This window comes from Apium graveolens, chromosome 6 (genome assembly GCF_009905375.1).
Source record: "Apium graveolens cultivar Ventura chromosome 6, ASM990537v1, whole genome shotgun sequence".
NCBI classification, from domain to species: Eukaryota; Viridiplantae; Streptophyta; class Magnoliopsida; order Apiales; family Apiaceae; genus Apium; species Apium graveolens.
The window spans coordinates 4,659,448-4,665,286 of NC_133652.1; the positions used below are offsets into that span (position 1 = coordinate 4,659,448).

At 30.0% G+C, this 5,839-nt stretch overlaps 1 pseudogene; it reads left to right on the forward strand.

Annotated features, from left to right (window-relative positions):
* The first annotated feature begins 1,147 nt into the window (after positions 1-1,147).
* Positions 1,148-2,071, forward strand: LOC141668917 (putative Histone-lysine N-methyltransferase ATXR5; annotated as a pseudogene).
* Positions 2,072-5,839: the final 3,768 nt, after the last annotated feature.

Genomic DNA, 5,839 nt, shown 5'->3' on the forward strand with positions numbered 1-5,839 from the left:
CAACCATAGTTGTTGTGGCTCCACATATTTATTATAATGAGCTCACATGTAAGATATGTGGATTTGGGGACAAAGAGGACCAAATATTGATATGTGATGATTGTGATAATGGGTTTCATATGAAGTGTCTGAGACCGGCTGTTCTTGAAATTCCCCCTGAAAACTGGTAGTAAGCACCCCAGAAGGTATCTGTCACTCTACTTCATTACATTGTATGTTTGTGCGCGTCCTAATAAAATTAATATCTAAGTTTTAGTGGCACCGATCTGAAATACAGGTTAGTAATAATTGTTGTGACCTAAGTGTTGATTTGAGATTACAATTGTTACAATTGTTAATAATCCACTGGTTGTAGAACTTGTGTAACTTTAAAAATCAAAGTAAGGTAAATAGGAAAAATGTGGTCCTGAAATTTTTTTTAATTAATTTTACAATTTGGATTTCTTTTTAAATTTGATTTGATTATATTGCAGAATCAAGGAAGAGGTATTTTGGGATTATAGCTAAATACATTTCACCCGAAGGTAAGATTTTATTATTTTTAAATCAAGTTATTGATCATTTTTGGAATTGTGTACATATATATATGTTGTTAATCTATTTTTATTATTATTTAGTACATGAAGTGTTTTAATTTTAATTTTAATTTTGCTAATTTCCATATTATGTGACATAATTTTGCATTTTATCAATAGCATATTGTTTTATTAGTACTAATATTGTCAAAAGCAAAAAACAGACCATAAATCCCCCTAACTTCTTTGTAGCAGGTAGGGGCCTATTTCTCAAAGTTGTGTACATCATTTAAACTAACTAGGTACAACTAAAGATGTGCTAATTTTTCACATATACATTAAAAAAAATTGTTTTTTTTATAAATGTAAATAATTGACATTTATCTTACTTGAGCTTTATTTAAAATGTATTTAAAAATATAAACATGATTCATAATATTTTTTCTACTTATAGTTGTATTATAAATTACTTAGTTGTATTATGAATTATTGTCATGACCTCATATTTTGATAGCTATCTTATATATGTTGATATTTTAGTTCCTCAAAACAGGCGTAAACGTTTGCCAAAAAAAATCTACAAAATTTCTTCCGTACGTTCCAGCAAATGATGTGAGAGTAGGAACAGACAAATGGATTCTCTAGGTTTTGCTCTGCAGAGTAAGAACGTAGCATTTAGTGATAAACTGACATACTCACATGACATGGCTCCTAAATCTGCTAATCAATCCAGTATGAGGCAGATGACATCCAGGTATATACATTTTAAATTTTAATTATAGGAGCACAACTCGTTTCCTTTGTTAAGTAATGTTCTTTTCTTTTCGAATTTATCTTAATTGAATGCACATTGTATTTAATGTTATATTCTTATTTGGTTAGGAACTATCTACCGAAGATTACATAACAATAAAGAAATGTAAAGCAATGATGAAAGGAGGAAAATGTCCTCCTCTTAAAGTTGTTTTTGATGAAGTGGAAGGGTATAAAACATATTTGATAGATTAATTGGGTTTTGTTATTAATTATACAGATAGAATGTATATTAATTATGCATTTTTGCATTTCCAGGTACAAAGTTGAAGCAGATGGTCCAATCAAAGCCATGACTTTTCTTGCTGAGTATACAGGAGATGTAGATTTTGTCAGAATCGGAGAGATGAGATGAGAATTTTGATAGCTTTATGACCCTCCTTACTTACAGAGACTCAGAAGAAGAAGATGGTCTCTTTATTTGCCCGGACAAGCGGGGAAATATAGCTCGCTTCATCAGTGGCATTAACAACCATTCTGCGTAAGTATTTATGTGGTTCATACCCTTTAATTCTATATTTTTCGTTGTCTAAAAAATATGGATACCCATACCAAAATATTGACTAGTGCTGTAAAAATACAGGGAGGGAAGAAAGAAGAAAAACCTCAAATCTGTGAGGTACAATGTTCGTGGTAAATGTCATGTTTATCTTGTCGCTCTTCGTAATATAAAAAAGGGAGAACGACTTTGTTTCGATTATAATGGACAAGATAATGGATATGATACACAACATTTTATTTAGGAGGCATCCTAGGAATGAACATTTTTTTACCAATGTACTCATTCTTCATATTTGTTATTTTGTTATATATTTTAGTAAGGCTAAATGACTTATAATACATGTAGTTGTTGATATGTAGTTTCAGATTAATGACTTATAATAGCTACAAATTTTAGTTTCCGCAATGAATAGAATAAATTTGTAACAACTAAATTAAGAGATTACATAATATATTTTGAAACCACGGTATTGTATAAGTCACATATAAAGCATTAAGAAAGTGCCACAACCTCTCCAGCATTACACACATGTAACCTACATCCGGGAGCTAATCCACAGTTTCCTTTTTCACAACCATGAAGAAACAACAAGAAATTATTTTTTAGAAAAATTCTAATTTTATTCTCTAACCCCTAAATCTCACATTCTAATCAACTTCTATAAATTTGTTTTCTCCAAACATAGAATTATGTTCCTTCCTCTTGCAAGTTTATATATTTATATATATATCTTGTTCATTTGACACAAAAATCACAAATTTTTGAAGATCAGTTTTATGCACAGGGGCAAGTTTACTCACAAAAGTACTTAACATTTCATATTGTATTAAATAAGTGATAAATTTGACACTCAAACTTTGTGAGCTCCTTTATAAGTTTGATACCATATTAAGTAAAGAACTCATTTTAAAACTATAAAGTGTTAAAATTAGAAGGCCTAATAAAAATGAATTTATATTACAGTCTAACAATGGTAAGTGTTCATGTAGTTTTCATAGTCCATTGGTGTAGCACCTGCCTATAACTTCCAAGAAAATTACTAATCAAATTTTATTATAATAAAGAGCAACTTCAACAAATTTCTAAAACTTTATAAAAAAATATATATATATAGTCCTCTAAGATACAAAACTTGTCTCATTCCAAGCAATATCTCGTTTCCTACGTCCTAACTTATTTTTTAATAATCAAATTTACTTATGAATTGGGAGAGAGAGAAATGAAGCTATCAAAAAGTAAAAAGTAAGTGATATGTACTAGTTAGGGAAGATATCACACTACAAGAAACACACAATACAAGAAATATGGCTTTTTTTGACCAGCTTATTTCGACCAACTCAAAATAATGACAAGAAATGACCGTGCAGAAATATCGGCGATCAGTATATGTGTATTACCGACCGCTTATTCTGACCACGGTCAAAGATTGTCAAATATTTTTACTCTTGCTCGTGTGGTGTCTAGATCAAACAAAATTCTGATCAAGTAAATTGAATGTTGTTCGGTCGATAAATGTAAAAGTCAAACCTTGTTGAATAACCGTTAAATTGATCTACACATCAGCTAACTTCGACCAGTATACCAATCGGGTGTTGGTCGGTTTTTCTCGGTGAAAAAGATGATCTCTAATTTTCTCTGCAGTTATGAGAAAATGAAATATTTATGTTTTTTGACCGATTATGGTTATATATACATGCATATGATCTATTTACTTATAGTTTATATCATCTTTTGATTTTTTTTTCAAAATTTATAAGTTAATCTTGAGGTATATTACATACACACACATATATATATATTGATGATGGTTATAAGTGTGTGTGTTTATGCGCGCATGTCTTTATGTATGAATATGGAGTATATATGATCTAACATATTTTGTTTGTATTTTTTATAAATGTAGGCATGGATGCGAAAGATCGTTTCTACAGGGAAGTCGTCGGTAACTCACCGAAGCGAAGGAAAACTTATCGAAGCTTGAACAAAAGATGTAGGAGAAGAAGATCGAAAATCAACTAATTTATGAGATGGACAAGTGTGGGATCACGATGGAGGAATTTGAAGAGCAATTGAAGGTGATCGAGTATTTAAAGATGACTTACAGCCATATTAGAGAATGTTGAATGTTGTTTGTTTTTGTTTTAATTATGTTAATTTATTCGGTGTAGGTATGAACTGCGATTTAAATTTTTTTGGATTGTAAATGATGAACAGTGGATTTAATTATTGATTTTTTATTTGAAATTAAAAAAATTTCTGATAGCTTTAAAACTATCGGGCAAATTTTTAAGACATGATATAACCAATACCGACCAACTATTACGACTGATCTACTTAATCATGACCGATTGTGGCTTTTCTTGGGATTTATGCGAACAATGACCATATTCATCATATATCGATCGAACTCATACAATACGCCGATATCAGCCAGTCATTTCTATTTTTTAATCTAACTTATCATCTGACTCTATACCAACCACATTCGTCGGTAATTACACAGACAAATTTACCGACTGAGGCAACAGTCGGTATTTATCTATTGCGACCAACTTTAGGACCAAACATGATTGCAATTAGACATATTAAATTTTTCAACCAACCTATTTGATTGATTGGTGTGAGATATAATATTTTAATCACATGAAAGTTCGGAAAGTGACCAATGGGGTTGCTTTGGAGGTTTTTCAGTTATTTTTGCTCATAGTACTTCTTGACGTCATTTTTTGTATAATTTTAAGCTATTTACACACACACAGACATATATATTTTTTATATATATATATTTGTGTGTATGTAGATCTTGTATTTTATGAATTATCAAATTTGTTGACGAACCTGAAGATTTGGAATTGTAAGTTTATTTTGTCCATGTAATTGTAAATTTCTTTGTATTTATGTGTAATATATTTATGTGTAGGTGTAATAAATTTGTGTGTGTAATAAACTTATGTATGTTTGTGTAATAAATGTTTACGTGTAATTAGTTGATGAGTATATTTGTATTTGTGTGTATTATAATTGTGTGTGTAATGAATGTGTCTGTGAAATTGGTTGACGATGAGTATATTTGTATGTATAATAAATTTTTTACGTGTACTAAAATTTTGTACGAGTAATAATCTTATGTTTGTGAATTGATTAGACCAAAAAATATGTATATGTAGATGTCGTCCATGCTTAATTGGGATTGGATTTCTCGATGTTCAGAAAATCGATTTATATCATCAAATGATGAATATAGGAAATGTGTCGATGCATTTATTGAATTTGCTAGTGTACATTGAATTAAGGGAGAAAAAATAAGGCGCCCATGTAATACATGTGAAAATGGTAATTTTTTCAAGTTTGATGGAGTGAGAAATCATTTCCTTATGGATGGTTTTTTGGAAACTTATAAAGTGTGGGAGGTACATGATGAAAAAAATTAGGAAGTCAAAGGAGGAAGCGTCATTGGACTATGAAAACTGAAAAAACTTTTGATATACATACATTATTATGAGATATTAGTGGGCCAAATAATAAGGATGGAAAAATAAAAGGTAGTAGTATGTTGATGAAGAAACGCTAAACTCAAGTTCTTCTCAAGTCTACAAGGATTTTATTGATGTTGGAGCTCCTATTTATCCCGGTAATAAAAAAGTATGTGAAGATGACACTTATTAGTAAATTATTACATTTCAAAAATATGGCAAAATGCTGTGAATATGGCAAAATGCTGTGAATTATTGCATTGCTTTTCGATGTTCTTTCTAAGCATAATACATTGCCTCTTACATACTATAGTACAAGGACATTGATGAAGAAGCTAAGTTTGGGGTATGAAAAAATTGATACATTTAAAAATGATTTTATGTTATACTACGGGAATAATGTATCAACACTCGTTTGTGATATTTGTGGCGAAGATTGTTACAAAATTCAAAAGAAGAAAAATAGGTTTAATAAAATGATCTTCTTTACAGGCTCACACTCAGCTTAATAAAAATTATTTTCACAATTGATTTAC